This window comes from Harpegnathos saltator, unplaced genomic scaffold (genome assembly GCF_003227715.2).
Source record: "Harpegnathos saltator strain DR-91 unplaced genomic scaffold, Hsal_v8.6 scaffold13, whole genome shotgun sequence".
In the NCBI taxonomy this organism is placed as follows: domain Eukaryota; kingdom Metazoa; phylum Arthropoda; class Insecta; order Hymenoptera; family Formicidae; genus Harpegnathos; species Harpegnathos saltator.
Window position 1 is genome coordinate 647,402 of NW_020229906.1, and position 20,921 is coordinate 668,322.

The following is a 20,921-nucleotide window of genomic DNA, read 5'->3' on the forward strand; positions in this document are numbered from 1 at the left end:
TCTCTCTCTCTCCTCTCCCCCTCGACTGATCTCCACGTTGGCGCTAAGCTTCCCACACACAAGCGCGCACGCAATTCCTTCCTACAGCTAGCCACGCGCCTTTTGCACGATGCACATTTCGCGACGCGGTGCTAGTTGCGTCTTGCTCTTGAACCTCGGCTGACCTCGCCGACCTGGAAAAATTGCCGAGGGCGATAAAGCACGTTTCTGCTTCCGTGAATCGCGTTCCGTTTATCGACATCAATCGCTTGTACGACGCGCAGTTGGCTCGTTCGCAATTCGTCGGAAGGACGGTCTCGCGCGAGTACAGTTTGTGCGCTTTCATTCGTCATTCGCGCGCGAAACCGTGTTCCGCTCTTTCCAAATTAATTTTTATTTTCAAATTAATTAATTATTTTCGTACCATCTCAGCAATTCTCCTCAGATCGTGTACACGTTGTAGAATCTTCCGTTGAGAACCCGATCGAGAAGACGCTTCTTTAGTCTCTCCGGTTTCCCGCGAAGTTTTTACAAAAACTTGAATCCACCGAAGCATAAAGTAATCATTAGCATTAGCAATTATCTATCGTAATTAACGCCGGGAATATTGCGGTGTATTCGCCGATCGCGGTATACATTATACACATCGAAATTTTATCGGAGCGAATTCTCCGATGACATTCGCCGTAAACGTTAATTTAATTTCCGAACTTGGCGACGCCGGCCGCAAATTACGAAAGCAGACTTATAGTCTGGCTTACAATCTGAAATTAACTAATTAAATTGTGAACACCGCGAGAGCTCCGTCGACGCGGCAACTGCAGCGTCGTCAGCGGCGGCCGCTATCACGGGTATATCAGGGATAGAGAGTTTGTTCAACGTCGCAGTGCATTATTCATCGCGTTTATTCGCCCACGGAGTCCCAATTATTTTTAGCAATTGTCTTCGCGAAATAGTATCGAGTTATGGAGACTTGGCTCGCGCGAATTTCTTCCCGCGCGAAATTTATTCGGGCATCGACTTCAACTCGGTGTTCCTCCGCTCGCCGCTTGCACGGCGCGTCCTTGGTCCTCGATATTAATCCTCGCATATTCTTCCGCCGCGGAAATCTGCCGTGTAAAAATAGCCCCGTTGGCAAACGAGACCAAGGACGGTTCCGTTCGATCGTAATAAGGAAGAGTGTAACACTCTCGCGCGATATAAGCGCGCAGTAATTTAATCATCGGCGGCTGTTAGAAATCTCTCTCTCTCTCTCTCTCTCTCTCTCTCTCTCTCTCTCGATGATTCCTGCTGATCGAGGACGATTTGTCGGGCGAGGCGAAGGCGAAGGAATCTTCGCGATGCCGAGCCGTGTGTGAAATGGCGCGGTGTCTGTCCGCGAAGGATTTTACGTGGGGCTTGAAAGTTTGAGGGGATCGGGGAGGGTGGCAGAGACAATATACCGGCCGAACAAACATAATTTTCGACGTCGCGCCCCCGATTTCGATGCTTGTTCTCCCAACAGAGCAATATATCGCGAAAGAAAGTAAAATATAACGCGCACGACTTGTTGGTGCCCACACGAAGGATAATCGCGAGAGACGACGACAACGCCGGAGGAGGGAGAATCTTTCGGTTTATCGACTTCCGAGGCCGTCGTGGGAGTCACATTCGGTGTTTACTCTCGCGACAATCCGGCCGTCGGTCAACCGTACACAGTCCGTCTCGCAGTCCTTCCTCGAGAATTGTCTTCAATTTTCCGAGCACGCGCGCGCTCCTTCGTCCCGCACGTGCGCATTGTTTATTGTGACGCAAAACACGCCGGTGTATTAATAACCGGCGATACACGACGATCGATAATAGCATACGAAGCGGTCAAATGCAAGGAGCGAGCGGTGCGGCGCACAAATGCGTTTAATGCACGCTCGAGGATAGTCCGAAACGCGTAAATATCCTGCCTAGCGAGAGGTGAGCGGATTCCAGCGTTAATTGGCGTTCTTCTCCGTCCTCCTCGTGCGCGACGCGTCACTTTCTTACCGTGTTCTTTCAGCAGACACTCTCCATTTCCACGCACGACTGCGCCCGCCGCGGCGGCTCTCTCTCTCTCTCTCTCTCTCTCTCTCTCTCTCTCTCTCTCTCTCTCTCTCTCTCTCTCTCTCTCTCTCTCTCTCTCTCTCTCTCTCTCTCTCTCTCTCTCTCTCTCTCTTTCTCTCTGTGTCTCTCTCTCTCTCTCTCTCTCTCTGTCTGTCTGTCTCTCGCGGGTCTATCTCTCCTCCTCCTCCTCCTCGTTCTCGTTCTCGTTCGTCGTACAAAATTCCAGCGACATTTCGCAGACGGCATCGTGCGGTAATTGCCGGCTCGTCGGCGGAAGAAAAGAAGAAAAAAGCGCCCAAGGGCCAGGGGCAGGGAGGGGGCGTGCGTCCGCGTAGCTCGCGGCGTAATTTCAGGCCCTTCGCTGCTTGTGCCTCGCTTTTTATCCCTCTGCAGCAGCGGCAGCACCGGCCCCGGCTAGTCGCGCGCGTATAGGTAGAGTGTATGTGCATCGCTCTGACGAAGAGGAAAAGCAGGAAAGGCCGGGGTGCGGTCTCATTAGCGATGGCAATGTTCGGGCAAAAACTCGAGGAGCACTCGACCGAGCGCGTCGGCGGCGCGATCCGTCCGGCCGCTCGCTCGCTCGTTGCTTCGAAAGACGAAAGGCGAGCCGCCGTCGCCGCCACCGCCGCACGGGATTTAATCGGCGATCGTGAATACGCACGTGCTCCGGACTGGAGGACGCCGGATAAAAAGGCCTCGCAATTACGGCGAGTTAAATGGAAACGCGAGTGCGACGGCGGCGGCGGCGGCGGCGGCCGTGTCCGTTCCGCTGGAGATCGCGCGCGCTAATCGCGATCACGCTCGACTTTGCGATCGTGCAGGAAGCGCGAACGCATGAGAGATGGAGAGAGATGGATAGGTAGATAGGAAAAAAGAGAAAGAGGGAGTGTTCATTAGCGGGCGAGATTTCGCGATGCGCGAGAGGCGTTCATTCGGCAACGAATCATCTACCCGAAGAGACCGGAGAATATGGCGCGCGCGCGCGATGCGGTATAGATTGTAACGCGTCGATTACTCGCAACAGTAACAGCGCCCTAATCAAGTCGCGTTGCGATCCTCCTCGTTAGCTCCAGTTACGTTTCCGTTTTCTCCGTCCGGATCGTGTCTCTGCCGAGAGACGCGAGAGGCGCAGCGATCGGATATCTCGCAGCCACCCTGGGAAAAAGTAAATATTCCAATTGCACGCGAGCATTCTCACTCTCTCTTTCATCGAATAAAATTGCCCTCCTTCCTTTACAGTTGCTCTTTTCTCTGTTAGTGAAATATCGCCGTCTGAGCAGGATCGTCTGATTATCGGCGAAGATCAAAGCGATCTCGAGATACTCACAGCGTTTTCCGAAGTGACACTTTGTGTCGCGAGGAAAGTACCATTACTTGAATCCCGATCGCCTCTCTTTCTCCCTCCCTCTCTCTCTCTCTCTCTCTCTCTCTCTCTCTCTCTCCCTCTCTCCCTCTCTCTCTCTCTCTCTCCGTCTTTCACGACGGCGATATCGATTTTCATGGTGACGACTGGGAAAATGATTCTTACCCGGAGAGTGACGGACGCGACGCGACGTCTCGCTCGCACGCGAAGCTAATTAAGCGCGTTAATTCAACGCGACAACGAGTCGCCGATGCCGAGCGCTAAATAATACGTGTCACGTGACCCTATCACAAATCGTCGCGCATTCCGGCCTGGCCGGCGACACAATGTGGTATGCATATCCAGGCCATTAACATTATCCTGTTGCTTTCGGGGGTGCGCGCGCGTGAGAAGCGACCCTAATTCTGTCAATCCTGAGGGTGGCCTCCCCGATGTCGGGGAGTAGTGCCGTGCTGCCGGTGATGGCGCCGCGCGCTGGTGCTGCTGATGCTGCTAGCGGCGACGACGGTGCTGGTGGTGGTGGTGGTGGTGGTTGGTGTGTGCTCGGCGATGTTAACTCGTAATTCTCATCGATTCCGGTGTAAATATACCCGGAGCATGTATACGGCCGTGCAGGATTTCCGTTACGCTAGATATACCGCGCGCAACACGAATCCGCCGAGGAACGACGGCGGGCTGTGAGGTACGAACGAACGAACGAACGAACGAACGAGCGAGCGAGCGAGCGAGCGGGAGGACGGACAGGAGGGAGATGAAACGTGCGTACACGCGACAGTCGAAACACGAAATGCGGTTCGTGAGGGCGAGAGCCGATAACCCCTGCCTCTCCCGCCCTCTCGAAGAATTAATAGCCGCGCGCGCGCGCGAGCGAGTATCGGAAAGGGCTCGGCCGTCGATATCACCCACGGCTGGTTGGTTACGCGCTCTCGAAAAGTACGTATCGGCTAAACGTGCGGCTCCGCGCGCACTCTCGCGCGCGCGATGGAGCCTGCACGCTGGAGTCGTTTTTTCGTCGGGAATTTGCGAACACGGATCTGTACACGGGCCTTGATACTACCGGCCGCCTCGCGAATAACGGCCACGAGCGGCACGGAATGAGCTCGACTGCGGCGGAGAGAGCGAGAGAAGGTGATCTCACGGATACACCCGGATCGCGTTGGGCGACACGTGGTTGCGCCCCGGGTACACCGCTGAAAACGATTGGGGGATCGCCTCTTTCGTCCGCGTGTGCGCTGGGTGTTTGAAGCGTCCAACACTCTCGGTAACATCCTGTAGCTCGCGAGCCCGCGCTTGGCTCGCGGTGCACTTATTTATTCGTCGTCCTGCACTCTCCTGCGGATTTACCGCAGGTTCATCGCGATTGCAGTAATTTCCCAACGCGGTTTGCTAATTTCGCTAATAATCGCGCGATATACCGGAAGCGGCAGGCAGGCTTGTCCGCGCGGCGGCGGCGGCGACGGCGACGCGAGTAGTACTCTCCAGAAGAACGGTGCTCCGCCGATGATTTTAGCCGCGTCAATCGGCGCCTGTATATAAAACAAGACCCTGCCGATGACACGGAAGGTCTCGTCGCGGCACCGCCGCGCCGCGCCGGCGATCGTTAATCGCGTCCACTCGTAACATGTGATCAGACGCATCTACCGGTGCCGACAATCGGTGTGATAGCCTGCCAAGCTCACGGCTAGTCCTCGATCCGTGATTCCGCTTGAGCGTGCGAGCGCATATACCGCGCTCGCACGCGGCATGTATATAACGCGCCTGTCATTGAGTTGGCGGGATGCTTTCGCCGGATTTCGATGAATTAGCAATAGAATGTGACGCAATCGCGGCCACTGAACAATGTCCACTCTCTTCTCTCGCGCGCGCGCGAGAGAGATGTCCGCGTACATCAGTGCTCGTCTCGTGCGCAAAGCTTCATTCAAAACGCTCGCGATACCTTTGTGTAGCCGACCGACGCACATACGTGCGTGCTATGCTATGCTGTGTCGATACCTTGTACCTAATACCACACGGAAGCCGCGCATGGACGGCTCAAAGAGGAACGACGGTTGTTTCAGCCTCGCTCCGACGACGAGCCAGCCAGCCCGCCAAACGCAAACGGGGATCGCCTTGAATCGCGCTTTGCGTTAGCCATCGCGAATCGAGACGGAGCGAGACATCAGAAACGAGGAATACCGTCGCGCGGAATTGCCTGTCTCGCTCTCCCTCCCTCCCTCTCTCTCTCTCTCTCTCTCCCTCTCTCTCTCTCTCTCTCTCTCTCGCTCTCTCTCGCTCTGTTGCATGCGAAACGTTCTTCCCGCGTAAGCGGACGTCTAGGAAATTTAGCCGTGAGATTCAATCGTGAGTACAATTCGGTCCCTCTTCTTGTAATTCAGCGATACTCGGCGATCCGGCGCGGCGCGGGCTGCTCGAAATCGAGCATCGAGCGCGATGTATCGCAGTTTATGAAGTCCAACAGTTACGAACACAGCTCAGCGGAGACCGGAACTCTCTTCCTCGCCCCCTCACTCTCTCTCTCTCTCTCTCTCTCTGGCCAACAGAGTCAGTTGCTCCCAACACGCGAGAGGTTGGGCATCTTCGCGCATCAACGGGCCGCAACTCGTCCGAGCAGGCGGTTTCGCCGAACTTTGCTTCGCGCGCAACACGTCGTGCGAAACGCGCGCGGCGCGATCGATCCGCGCAAAACCGCCACGGTATCATCCGCCGGCCGCATCTCGCGCTCGTCATTAATGAGAAGCGCGCGCGCGCGCGCGCGGCGACTGATGAGTCCGCGATGTGTCGTTATCTCGTTATCTCGCGACTCGTTGTCCGAAGGGCGTGGCGCGCCGTTGAATTCGCCGTTGCACAAATCTTCCGCGGCCAGTGTCGCGCGCTGTTATTCTCATATACACCTGCGCGTCGGTGGTCTTCATACACTCCTGTTCAGCTCGTCGAGATGTTATACCGTGTCCCATTTAACGTACGTGGCATCTGATACTCGTTGCCGCCAGCACACCACCGCACGTTTGCCATCCCCGCACCCATGTGTGTGTGTGTGTATGTGTATTCGTGTACACGTGTCGCAGCAGCTCGCCCATGCGCGCACACATTACACAGCTACGTATATTAACACAGCTGGCAGAGGGGTGAATTTAATATACATATTAAAAGACTCCCGTGTGCTCGAGAGAAAGAGAGAGAACGAGCACGTGTCCCGATGTGCAGTCGCTAATCACGTGTTTAATCACCGCCGCGTCTCGAAATCAACGCGAGGACGAATCGGCACACGACTCGCAAAGGGAGTAACCCGACGCGACGCGGAACCCTTTGGTAGTCGCACGCGCGCGGCTGCAACCGGCCTGATGATGGGTGGACTATTTGCGGCCGTGTGATGGCCTCTCGACTGGGGCGGGACAGGCCGGCAAACGACTCGGGAACCCGGCGGCGCCGATGTTCCGCGCGCGAGGAAAAGTGTGAAACGCTGTCGAGAGAGAGAGAGAGAGAGAGAGAGAGAGAGAGAGAGAGAGAGAGAGAGAGAGAGAGAGAGAGAGAACGGGAACCGAGAGGGAAAATACGCGACAAGCTTGTTCCGGCCAGAACTCGCGCTCGCTCGCGCTGCTCGGATCAAAGATCTACCGCGGCAGCCTCGACAAGCAGGGCGCGTTTGAGGTCGCTCGGCCGGGGCTAATGCGCGGAAACGAGAGGGAAAAACGATGTCGATAATGTGACATTGATCTGGTCCGGAACGTTTGCGGACTCGCAAAGCGTCTCTCTCCGTGTTGGTCCGGCTGAATTAATTCGACCCGACGCCGACGCGGTCGCGCGACATCCTCGACGACCGACGAGCAGCCGCGGAGACAGTTGATCCGCGCGATACCGATTGCTCGCTAACGCGCGGCGTTATCGACGTAACGAAAGAGCCTGTTACACATCGATACACAGCCCCTCGCATTCTCGGACGGCAAATACGTTTCAGCGACAATGTACGACGGGATATAAGTCATGTCGCGCGAGCCGGTGTATGTGTGCCGGTATATCGGTATCGGTATCGCCGTGGAAAACACGGCACGCCGCTGGATTTCTTTGCTCGCTCCCTCCCTCCGTCTCTCTTCACCCTCTTATATATATATATATATATCTCTCTCTCTCTCTCTCTCTTGTCCGCGCTTTGCGCTGTGTGAAAGCCGAGTCCAGGTGATTTCTCGTCGAACGTTCGCTTCTTCTTCCCTATCGGGAAAGCAAAGGGTTCGTCGTTCCGAGGCGCACGCGAGCGGCGGCGGCGGCGGCGATAAAAACGAGTTTTACGCGAGAAGAATCGGCGAAGACACAAAGGGGAAGACAGCGGCGATATGTTTCGAATTGTGTGGAGTTGATATACGGCACGGTCGGATACAGAAGGACGCGCAAACGGGGGTGGAAGGAAGCCCGGCGGACGGACAGATGCCGCTGGTAACTCCGGAGCAGAATGGGAGCCAATAATTCTTTGTGCCCAAGTGGAGCGCTCTGTGTGGATAGAGATACACGCGACACACGCACACACACACACACATACCGTTCGTACACCAGCGTGTGTGATGTGTGCGGGGAGGGGGATGCGGGTGAACGTGGACCCCGTGTGGGTTTGTGGCGGAGAATCTAGGTGTACGCGCTACACGCGCGTATATAAATTCTATCGCTCCCTTGAACGGTGCATCATGGTTGACTGATTGCGCTCTATTGATTAGGATTCCAATTATTGGAGACGCGAGACCCGCGGCCGCTTCTGTTTCTCCGCAATCGTTTTCGAGACCATCTCGGCGATCACGTCTGTTTCGTCTGGTTTCGTTAAGACGAACGAGCGGCCTGTGTTGTTGCTGTGTTATTGCCGGCTACGTTCAGCGGAGAAAGCTGCTTTGCAACTGTTGTAAAATTCGTGAATCTGATTGGTGCATGCTCTTAGAGCTTCAGCTAAATTTCAGAGCATACCGCCAATTAAAATTATGAATTTTACAACAGCAGTTGTTACAAAGCAGCTTTTCCTGCCGAACGCGCAGCCACTGTTGCTTGCTGCCTACGCCAGAGTCCGCGATCGCGATTTTCATTATCGCGGGGGCGGGGGGGGGGGGAGAGAGAGAGAGAGAGAGAGAGAGAGAGAGAGAGAGAGAGAGAGAGAGAGAGAGAGAGAGAGAACGTCGTATTTGCTCACGCGATATCGCAACAATAGAAACGGATAAACAACGGATGCAAACAGATACTCGCATAATTGATAAGACGCGCGCGCGGGCGGGGCGGGGGCAAGCCGAGAGTCGATGAAAACGCTCAATGTCGCGCGCGTCGCGCGACGAGTTGCAGCACCCTCCGAGGTGCTCCGAGGCATTCCGCGGCACGAGTGCTACGGCAAATACCATCGCGCCGTCGATCGCTGAGAAGCGCTTATTGATGCAAACACGTTTGATACAGAGCCGCATCGAGCAGCTTACCGCACCGATAAGCTGTATTATTTTGCTGTTCTCCGCGACTGGCGACTTTGCATCATCACCTAGCGCGCTGCAGAATCCTGCTTATCGAGCGATCGCTTGCGTCTCTTCGCGGTATTTCCGTCGCGCGGTGTCACGCGCGTGTCACACTTCGGCTGAGAGAGAGAGAGAGAGAGAGAGAGAGAGAGAGAGAGAGAGAGAGAGAGAGAGAGACGGAAGAGACCTGAGAAACGACATTTGACATTTCCGCGATAACGACAAGACGCCTCCTCCGTTATAGCTCAGCGAATATTAATAATTCCTCAGCTGCTAATTTTGCTATACGCGACTCGCGGAAGCCAGAATTCGCCGCTTAATTAATTGATGTTTAATCTTTTTCAAGTGGATTAGTCGCGTGTAGAAGTATGTCCGGTGTGGATCTTGAATATTTCCGAAAATACATTCCTCTGTGTACTCGGTAATTCTGGTATTCAAATTTAACGAGCTTAAAAATTGGATTTCTTCGGTACGAAAATTCTGCCGGTTTACGAAAATTAATTAAGAAGGAATCTGCGCCGTATCGGGTAAATTAATATTGCACTAATTAGTGGAATATACCTCGCTAATGGAGTAGTTTGTTAAATTAAAACTTTAATACAATATTTATTGCACAATGAAAAACAGCGCCTCTCTTTCGTGTGTGCGTGCATTCGTGCGTGTGTGCGTGCGTGCGTGCGTGCGTGCGTGCGTGCGTGCGCGCGCGCGCGCGTAGTATTTTAAAAACAGCTAAAATGTACGCGCTTCGCTCGTATTAAATGAATGGTAAAGAGCTTATTGAAGGATCGTTTTTCCGCCGAGCTTCCTACTGTAAATACACGAGAACGAAATAGATTTTTCTCGTTTTGCATAGAAAGCTTTTTACGAAAAAATAATATCATCGCGCACGCGTCGGCGAAATGTTATCGTTAGCGAAATGTTATCGTCTCGAATCGGAAAATTACCCACTTCCTGCGACGAAAATAACAATCAGCCCTTCATTATTTTTATACGTTTCTCTCTCTCTCTCTCTCTCTCTGCTCTTTCTCTCTCTGGCGTATTATTCATCCGCGGAACCGCGAAGACACGATTACGTTGGTCGGAGCGCAGTGTTTCGCGCGTAATTATTCGATCCGAGCGGACGTACTCGCGGGCGAAATCGATTCCATTTGCAACGCGGTTTCATTTGCATCCGCGCGATATTCGTACTCGCACTCCAGCGGAGCCCGAATTGCTGTAATGGCCATAATCGAAATAATAAAGTCGAAACCGCGAGCTCTGTCGATCGCGCAATCAAGCTCCGGCCGAGCGTAATCCGCCGTTTAATCGGCGAATCGCGTTTCGATGCGCGAGACATCGCGCTAAGCCACTTCTCCTCAACATTGGCGGCAGATTAGTGTCTGAAACGAGTTATACGGTAGACTTGGCTGAAATCTTGCAGCGACCGTGCGAGAGAGAGAGAGAGAGAGAGAGAGAGAGAGAGAGAGAGAGAGAGAGAGAGAGACCTTTGCAACAGTAGCGCGAGCCGCAATTGTAATCAAAGCCCGTTAAACGGATAAACGGCGATTCACGAAAAAACGACGAACGAACATAGAGGAGATAAATTTTAACAGACTCTTATCTCTCTCTCTCTCTCTCTCTCTCCAGCACACTCGAAGCGCGCACGCGCTCGGCTCATCAGCTCTCATCGGGGCTTTTTTTTCCAGCGTTTCACCCGAGCGCATCGTGAAATTCAATCCTGACGCAAAAATTTTTGCCCGACGACATTGAGCGTCTCGCCGCCGTCGCCGCCGCCGATTCGCAGGCGGTAATTTTTACACGGCGACGGTTCTTCGGTCAATGTCCGTCCGGGCATCTCTCGTTCCGAGCTGACACCCCCTCATTACGAATAATGCCGTCACGGCAGCCGTCGTGTAGTTACGCGTCGTGCATTAGGCGCGAATGAAGATTGAGGAGAAACGCCGTCAGGAATTTTGCCAGTCAAATTCGAGCAGCTGCTGCGCCATTAGAGGCATTTCCGCCTAATTGTTTCAACGCTCGTGCGCTCGAGTGTGTCTCTGCCGGCGGGGCTCGCGTTTTCGCGGGCCTCAGAAATTGCGGGCGTACCAAAGTGCCGCTCCTTTGACGACATATTAATCGCCACCTTCTCTCCTTCTTCCTCTCCCTCTCTCTCTCTCTCTCTCTCTCTCTCTCTCTCTCTCTCTCTCTCTCTCTCTCTCTCTATCTCTCTCTATCCCCCCCCCTCTAGCTCCCTCTCCTTCATTTCCTCCTTATGCAGCGGAGGTTACGATGCGACCGTCGCTTATTAACGCCTGCCTCATTTGTAATCGATATCACAGCTGCGTCTCACGGCGTCCCGCAACAGCTCTCGCGGTCTCGACACGGCAATTATATTATATATATATATAATATCGCCATTTTACGCGCTATTCAATCGCCGCGAGTGATTACGCACGGTGACAAACATCAATGAGACTCTGCGCGTGCCCGCGATAGCGTTTTCAGCCTCGCGCTCCGCGTCGCCGCGAGCGCGCGTGTGCGAATAATAGAATTATCGATAGGCTGGAATTATTATAAAGCCGCTAACAGTAATTGGGAGTACGCGCTTTTTTCCAGGAGAGCTACGCGCTGACCGAGCGATCGCGCGTGTGATGCAACGCGTTTACACCCTCCCGTCGCGTGGCGAACGAGCGGAAGGCTCGCGGGAGAATCTCTCTCAATGCCGCGAGAGTACATTTCGCGGATCGATTGGTCGATACCGATAGCACCGGTTCTTTAATTAACACCGCGCGCGCGCGAATTAAAAACTTCCAGCCGAGCAGATATGGAAAGTAAAAATGTTCGTACGCGGAAACGCCAGAGGCGAGCGAATTGATCCGTGAAACGCTTGATTATGTCTGCGCGGAGGTACTCGAGCTTACTTTCGTCGTCGCAACGGCCGCGGAAACGCCTGGCTCGCGAGACCATTTTTCCGCCGCTTTTCGCTGTTCATTTCGTCTCGCTGATGTCGCGTGTGCTGTCTGAGAAATGTAGTTGGATTGGAATCGAAGTCGATGCGAAAATTTCGTACTTCTGAGCGAACTTGCGACGATCGAGTCGGTGTGATTCAGATTCTCTCGAGACGTATCTCGACGTCTCGCGAGTGTCTAAAATAAAAAGAAGCCGGGTGGATGGGCGGATTCTTTTTTTTTTTTACTTTTTCGCGATCGCTCCACCAATTCAGATAATCACTTAATAGCGGACCTCGGTAAAAAGGTTGCGAATGAAATCCCGTCCGTATCGGCGCCGCTAGCGACGTAACGAAGTGAAAGCATTTTGCTGCAACGTTTATTTCGTTCAATTACATTTGGCAGCCATAGTGAAACTCACCGCGAGCCAGAGAATGGACTCCCCGGACTTGTTTATGGTGCACCATATATCAGCCTCACGAGCAGTTAACAGAAAGAAATGGCCGCAATCCTTTGTCTCTAATTCAGTCACTTGACTGTTAGTTGCATTTGATAGCGGCGGACCCTTCCGTCGTCCGGACAATTTAAATGTCGATATTGCTTGCATTAGCTCGCGGCAATTAGCCGCGTGTTTGCGCGTGTCGGCGTCGGGTTTGCTCGCGTCAAGTATGTCGTTTGTATACTTCTTTTCCATTTCTCCTATTCTTCCTCCTTTTTTCCGGTTTACTCAACTCTTTTAGTCAGCGTTCTTGTATCGCGTGTTCGCGCGTCGCTCTCCGCACTACGCTTCGCGACGCTATCTCGCGACATTCCGTTTTGATTTGCCGAAAATTCCGCGAAGGCCAATTTTCGTCGGGAGGCGCGTATATCTTGGATTCGCGTTTATACGAATGCAGGAGTCCCTCCTCCCGCTCGGGCGAGAGAGATTTCAACGTGAAATGATATATACGTTGCTTTGAGCAAAGTTACGGGGTCTTTAGAGAGGAATATTTATCTCTCGGCTCTCCGCGCGCCGTACATCCACGCGCGCGCGCACGGATCGGAAACTTAATTAAGAGTCAGCGAGAGGAACGGCGTATGGCGCGAGAGGGCCGCGAGTCGAATATCGGTCCCGACTACTCCCGACAACTCTATCGTGAAATTTACCGCGGCTACCGCTCGTTTCAAATCGATACGGCCGCAAACCCGAGTGCGCCGCTCGCGGTGAACCGCCATGCGAATGTTCGAAGGAACCGCACGCCCACTGCGGGAGTTCGCTTCGAGAGAAGGGCTCGCCGGCAAAACTCACGTCCTTTCGCCCTTTCGCAACATTAACTCGCCGGAGACTCGCTCGGCGCCGCACGGAGCGGTCTCGCGCTGTTACGTCGCGCGACTCTCTTCTAATCTTCTAATCTTAGAGAGACCTACTGTCCTCTCGCTGCCTTTTTCCTTTCTAATCTAATCTTTATGCGCGCATCTATTCTGACCGAGCGCCGAGCGACAAAACTTAAAAACTTCCCATTCTCACTGTATCGACTCGTCGAATTCCTCGCGCTTTACTTATCTTCAATAATACATCCTGCTAATCTTATCCCTGGGATACTTTTGTAGCATAGTTCCACGATAGATCATTTTTCGGCATGAAACTCAAGCTTCTGACTGGCAATCTCTTGAGTCATATTTTCCCCGAGCCAACGATTTGGAGAAAAATCTCAGAGCCGTTCGGTTCCTCACACGCTCCTGCGAGTCGGCTGAATTCCCTCTCGGTCTACCGTAGTTCTTGGTTGTCAGGCTATTTCAAGTATTTCAAATAGATCTCTGGAGTCATATTTTCTTGAAGAAACTTCTCTCGGTACGTATTCACCAACGGTTTATCAGTGAACCTAAATTTCCTCTCACGAATTTGCGAATCCCGAACGACACACTTCATACTTGATTCTGACTCATTGGAGTCGAAGAACCCGATGACGAATTTCCTCGTCACGTGTGCCCTCCTTCCATTCTGGTCTGCTCTGACGAAGTAACGCGCATGCATTCGCGCGACATATGTCGAGCGGGATCTTCGCGGCGCGACATGGCGAAGGGAGGAAGACTCGCCGCGAGGCCTCGAATCCTTTCCGTTTCCGCACGTCGCAGTTTCGTATCGCGGCCGCGAGCGAGATTTGCCACAAGCCGCGGCGATCAGCCGCGTGGTATTCCGGAGACGACGAGTCGCATCGCTGCGAGAAGGAAAAGTTCTCTCGGAGTATGAGCTTGCGCTGGATAAGAAGGAGAAAGAGGGAGGGAGGGAGGGAGAGAGAATATCACCGCGACTTCCTGAAGAAGTAATTTCTGTCGCCTCGAAATCAGTTTCGCCGGACGTCCGTAAATTGCCGGATGCTCCCCTCTCCCCGTCGAGCCGGGATTTCACCTTCTCCAGTCAACCTCGCCACTCAATCAGAGAGTGGAAGCTCACCGCGTAGAGACTGCATCGGGGGCGGATCTCTCTCTCTCTCTCTCTCTCTCTCTCTCTCTCTCCTGCGGGCTTTCTTTTTTCCCTCATCCCATCGCGACCAAAGGAGCATCCGCCCGGCGGTTTCCAGCGCGCGCGCGCGCGCGCCGCCTCCTCCTCCCTCACCTTCCTTCCGTGTCTTTCGAAGCAAGCCTCGCGATTTTCACCCCTCGCGTCCCGTTAACCCGGCCGATTGACGACGCGGAGCGAAGTTTCAGCCCCTCGGCCCTCGCTCTGCCCCCGTGGCCCGCCGCCGCTCCTCCTCCGCGCGCGCGCGCGCTCCTCCGCCACGAAGAGTAAAACCGCAGAAGCAATTTACTATCGTGCGCCCTCGGTCACGTACCTGACGGAGAGGGACGCGCGTACTCGCGCGCGAAATGCGCGAGCGCCGCTCGGGAAGGAAGGCCGGGGCCTTCCGGGGGTTCGGATCGAACGGCCAAACACGAAGGGTTGCGCGCGGATTTACAGAGATGTGTGTGTGTGTGTGTGTGTGTACGCGGCACACACGACACCGACGTGCCCTCGTGACGGCGGGCCGCACTCTCGAGCCTGGCGAGATCAATGTGCCGATAAAACGCGTTACCTCCTCGCGATCGTCTGTCGATACGCGACGACGACGACGACGACGACGACGACGACGACGACGACGAAGCGCGACAAACGCGAGCGTGTCGAATCGCCGCCTCTCTCGTCGAATTACACACGATTACGTCCAAGTGCCGATCTCAAACGCGATTAAGACCCGTGCGCTTCAATAACAATCGCCGCTCGAAACTTGAAACTTGTCTCTCACGTCTCTACTCGTCAGCTACTCGGATATGGATTTCGAGTTGAGAACGAGGGTTGCTTTTTTCGTCGCGCGAAATCGCGCGATCGCGCGGATGCTCGTCACTCGAGTGCCACTCGAGTGACTTGACTGAGAGAATCTCATGTCTTTGAAATTCGGATCCGCAAATGTGGCGCGTGAGGCAAGTGGCGGCGAGAATATTAATTTCGGGTCGGAATCTACCGACGAAGAAGAGACGGAACGTCTGGTTCGATTAATTCCTCCCCGACAGCTTCTTCCGTTTGTACGTTTGTACGTTCGTCATCTTGCCCTGCCCCCGTCCCTACGTGTGCACGCACGCACGCACGCACGCACGCGAGACCACGGGATCGTATTGTGTAATACATACATAATATAAAAACTTATTAGCAAGTTCATGAGCGAGGAGGTGAAGGCAAACGGGCACGTAGGTAGGGCGTGTACACAACCACAGCCGCGCGAGATCGCAACCCTGTGTGCCTCGTTTTAACCCCCGAGCATGATACGACTTTATTACGCGAGATGAGGTGTACTTAGAACCGCCGCCGCTTGCGTTTCGCGTCGCGCCTCTCCCGCGCCGCCTTCGTGCCCGCGTCTCCCCCCTTTTTCGCCCTCGTGAGCGAGGAGCGGACAGGGGGCGGACTTTGGAACTTTTGCGTATAATAAGAATTCGAAACTTTTAATCCCCGTGTATGTTGTCGGTGCCTGCTTGCTCGCCACCCCTCGCAGCCCCTCGCATCGCAGGGGGTGGACGGGATCGATCGTGCGCGGGACCTGGGCCCGGGTATTTCCAGGCGGGAAACGCTCGAAGAAGTAGTTAACAATATGTAAATACTTGAGAACTCGGCGTATCGCGCCGGCTGGTTATCTCCGGTGCGGCATAACTGTATTACACGAAGTGGCTAATACTTGGAACGAACGGACGGACCAGCGGACGAGCCAGCTACTACCCCTCCCCCCACCCCGCCATCCTCCCATCCGCTGCCTCTCTTTCTGTTTCTTTCTCGTGTCGGCGATCCGCCGTGTTTTTCGTGCTCACGCTTGTGCACCTGCGCCCGCGGCTAGGTGTAAGGTAGTAGAGCTCTCCCCTTCGTCGTCGGCTCGAGCGACCGCGTGTACAAGCCCGAGTCGCGCGGACTCATGCACACACACACACACACACACACACACGCGCGCGCGCGCGCGTGCGCGCATACAATCGCGATAAAGAAAAAGGAAAACCCTCGTGACCTTTTATCACGGCTGGCTGGCGCCGTGGGCTCGCGTGCCACCGACACATTTTCTGCGTCCGATTCCGGGTAGCCGGAGGAGCCGTCGAACTCGAGGAGAAGCGGAAGCGCTCGCGAGAAACGCGACAACCCCTGTGCTCGGTACAATTCGCGAGAATATTGATAATCGCGGGAGATGCGCGCAACATTTCCTCATTAACGAAGCGCGTCGGCCGTCTCCTCCGGCGTTCTCTCGCGATTACGTCGGGATCCGTGGGATTATCGAAAGCGCGGCCGGCGCGCACTTGTGCATCCGAGGATATTGTTCCGAGCGAGCGAGCGAGCGAGAGAGAGAGAGAGAGAGAGAGAGAGAGAGAGAGCTCCTGCGACTTTAATCCGCCAGAGGCCGGAGAGGGCTAATAAGATGAATATTCCACTTTCCCACTTTTGTGAGATACGCTTATCTTTGTTAAGTACCCACTTGTCGATATCTTGACGCTATTCGCTTTGTCGGCCCCGCGACCGTGCAGAAATGAAGGATTCAATGCAGAAATGAAAGATTGAAGCAGATTTCTCGTCGTAGAGCGACGAACGCGCATCGCCCGGTATTGCACGAAGCGAGAATATTATGTCTTCGTCGTCTTGCCGGTTTTCGAACCGCCGAATACACGGCTCGTTATTCCGGTATTAAACTTTTTCTCATCGCCGGTCGCTCGCGAGAGCAGAAGCGTAAGCCTCATCTGCGTAACGAACTGATGAGAAACCTCTCGATATTAAGTCGAGTTCTCTCTCTCTCTCTCTCTCTCTCTCTCTCTCTCTCTCTTCCTCCCTCTTCTTGTCAACGCGAAAGTCGATGATATTATTTCGACGTCGCGCGTTTTTCGCGCTCGTAAACGAATCTCCCAACATGTCGAAGAGGGCGTAAATCCGATCGCTGCGCATCCGGGAAACGCCCGGTTCTTGAATTGTCGCCTCGTCGGGATCGCCCCGCGGGCTTCCGCGCACTTGCATCTACTTTGGAAATGCAATAGCGTTCGCACAACATCCGTGCAAACACCATCCGCGAGCGGACTTTTATTCTAAGGGGTCTTTGCGGAACATCGGGAAATTTCCCACAATTTTGTCCGTTACGTGGAATAGCGAGCACATCCAGAGAGAGAGAGAGAGAGAGAGAGAGAGAGAGAGAGAGAGAGAGAGAGCGAGCGACTGAGCACTTTTTTGACGTACGTGCGTGGATTTCAATCGGCCGTTATGCTTTTGGTTTTGGCTTCCTCGCGAGATTTGACCGACACGTTCGCGAGATATCGCCGGCAATAACAGAAGAAGAGGTGCCGTGCAGCCGTAAAAACTTTGACTTTAGACTTTAATGCACGCATTGTCGTTCTCGCGCGTGTTGCTCGCAAACATGCACCGTGTTGATTTCTCGCCGCCGCGCGAAATATCAATCCCCGTGTTCATTAGCATCGCGGAGCATCGTGAGCGAGAAAATTAGCAAATTCGCGAAATTCACTCGGTCCGGCAAATATGTTAAATAAACATTTAAAAGAGGGCACAGCGATTAGCGCACGCGCGCGCACCCGCCGCGACCGGCGTTTACGCTAAGCGAATCGTGTTACATTGATCCCTGTCATTCTTTCACAAAGGCTAGCGTGTGGACACTTGCCGCTAATTAACATGAGAAAGAGAATGGAGACTGGATGCTACCGAGGATTAATTGAAGCGACGAAGAAGGGGGAAGAGGAGACAGAACCTAGGAGAGAAAGAGAGGTAGCGAAAAGGAGGCAGAGAGAGAGAGAAAGAGAGAGAGAGAGAGAGAGAGAGAGAGAGAGAGAGAGAGAGAGAGAGAGAGAGAGAGAGGCGCATCAAGGTTAACGAACGGGAAGACGATTTCGTTTGTCATTTAAGCAATTGACGCCAGCGAGCGACGTGGGGCGGCGGCTGGCCGTGCAGCTGCGTGCAGCAACTACACGGCAGCGGTTGCAGCAGCGCGCGCGCGCGCGCGCGCGCGGCGTCATAGGCATGTCTGCTCAGGTTAACCCGGCTAAAGCGTTCCGCGCGGAAAGTACCGATTAGGATTCATTAGCATCGCCACTCCGGCCGAGGGATTCTCCGCCGCTCTAACGAGAAAGTATATACGCGCGGGATCCGCCGGCGCGCTCGAATATTTAAAGGTTTACGCGCGGCCACACGACACGGCGCGGCGCGGCGCGGCGCGGCGCGTCACACCTACGGAGGTGTGAATAATTTCCACGTAGCGGAGAACTTAAGCGCGGCTTATATCTTCTCCACGTGCGTTAACACACGTAACCCGACGATGTGTTGCGACGCACGTTGTCTCGACGCCGCCGCGCTGTTCGGCCGAGCTGTCCGCGCGCAAAAGCGGATCCGGAGAAGCGACCGTGGCGATTTATGGAGGGCGCACAATAGCCGGACAGAGAAACGCGCTGAGACACGAGAGTGCCTCGGTAAGACTGCTCCCCCCTGTGCGCGCCTGTCAACGGCAGGCGGCAAGGCGGCAAAAAGCGAAAGGGGGATCATAAAGACGCATCTCGGACGTAACTCGATTATCCGCGCGAAAAGTACAAGACGACGAGCCGTTATACGACGTGGTAATTCGAGAGCATCCTCTCCGCGCGCGCGCGCGCTCCATTGCCGCTCCCTTGTGTCGAGAGCAATTCTCCGCTGTAATTTAATCGGCTGTCGATAGGCGACAATGGCGGCTGTAATCTAAAATTACTTTTTTAAGAAGGGGCAGCCACGTTCTCTCTCTCTCTCTCTCTCTCTCTCTCTCTCTCTCTCTCTCTCTCTCTCTCTCTCTCTCTGGCCGCAGCGTTTATTAGCGGCAGACGGCGTTGAAACTGCCGTTATAAGACCTTCCTCCTTTTCTCGTCTTCCTCTTTTTTTCGCCACCCCGCACAAAAGTCCTACGAAACGGGGAGAATCTTAGAGAGAGAGAGAGAGAGAGAGAGAGAGAGGGGAGGGGGAAAAAGAGGGAAGAGAGAAAGGTGGTCGCTGGCGGCGAGTCTGATTTGTGAAAAAGCACTCGTCCCGCGATAGTTTCCTCTCTCACACGACGTCCCTCGTAACGTCCCACTTAACGCGAGTTACGCCGGATAGGCTGCAAATAAAACGGTCACTTCGACCCGTTCACTCGATCTTTATTATACGGCAACGCGGCCATGTCGCGACCAGGACGCGATATCGCTCCGGATAAACGACGTCGTACGACGTTTGATCAGAAAGTAACGAGAATTTTTAATTTTCTCGGAAAGTATTTATTTAATCTTCAATGTTTATCCCATCTCGTTCAAAGTAGTCCCCCTGTGATATTGTACACTTGTGCCAGCGTAGTTTCCAGTTCGAGAAACACTGGTGGAACACGCCTCTTCAGGTATCGTCTTGAGCTGTATCTGCGATTTCGCCTTTATCTCATCTGTTGTTGAGAAACATTGTCCTTTGAGTGTCCTTTTGAGTTTGGGAAGTGGGAAAAGTCACAGGGGGGGGGCCATGTCTCGGGAATAAGGTGGTTTTGCGATGGTCACGCGATGCTGTTTTTTGTTGAAAATTCAGCAGTTTCGGAACAAATTTTGCTGCCACTCGTTTCATGTTCAAAACATTAGTAAAAATCGCCTCGCACGAGAGCCGTATGAAATTCCTATTTCTTCAGCAACCTCTCTAATGGTGATTCTTCTATTAGCAAGCACAATCTCTTAAACTTTTTCCACGTTTTCATCACTGGTGGACGTGCTGGGACGCCCAGACCTCGCCAGTCATCTTCGATGTCTTCTCGGCCATCCTGAAGGCGTTTGTACCATTCACAAACTCGTGGTTGTGACATGGTATCGTCGCCAGAGGCCTTCTTCAACATTTCGACCGCTTCGCTGCACTTAATTCCGTCCTTAACACAAAATTTCAGACAAACTCTCTGATCCCGACTGATTTCGCCGGACAAAAAATCGCCAAACACACTGAAGTACGTCTTGCTCTCGTTCGCTCGCCAGACACACAAACTAAGCGTCGCAGCTGGCCGAAAATTGACACGCACGTGCTACTGGTAGCGCTACCAGCACACAAAAAGAGAATCGACTGAATAGACAAGATACAGCGCGCGCAGTTTCCAAATTCTCGTTACTGTTTGATCGAACCTCTCGTATCCAGGACGATCAAAGTGTCGATCAATTCACACGCCGTTTCGTCACGCCATTTGCAAACTTTGACATCGCGTTGCTCGAGTTGCTGCAAGTGCGTGAACGACCACCCGGCCACATGTCTTGGCTGGCGAAGCTCTCGGGAAATGCAAACTCGCGAGAGCGTATCTTTCGCGCGTGTTTTCGTCGCGACGTGTGAATCTCTCTCTGTCTCTCGCTCTCAGAATCGGCGGTCATCCCCATGTCGTTGGCCGCGCGAAACGAAGCGGACGATAAGCGCGACTTGCGCGATCTCGTCTCGAGCGAAGGTACGACCTGCTGTTTGCTCGCCAAGGCAAACGCGAAGGCGAAAGCTCGACGCGCGCCGCGCGCCCGCTCACTCGCGAAGCGATCATCGCGAAGCACCCGAGCGTTCGCGATAGCATAACGGCTGAATAACAAGAGCGTTCGAACGGATAGCTACGGCGAACAATCGCG

At 53.9% G+C, this 20,921-nt stretch overlaps 1 protein-coding gene across 1 annotated transcript in view; it reads left to right on the forward strand.

The window, feature by feature from the left end:
* The window catches only part of sfl (N-deacetylase and N-sulfotransferase sfl), an 80,902-nt gene that overhangs the window by 6,792 nt on the left and 53,189 nt on the right, over positions 1-20,921 (forward strand). The gene's annotated exons all lie outside the window — the stretch shown is intronic.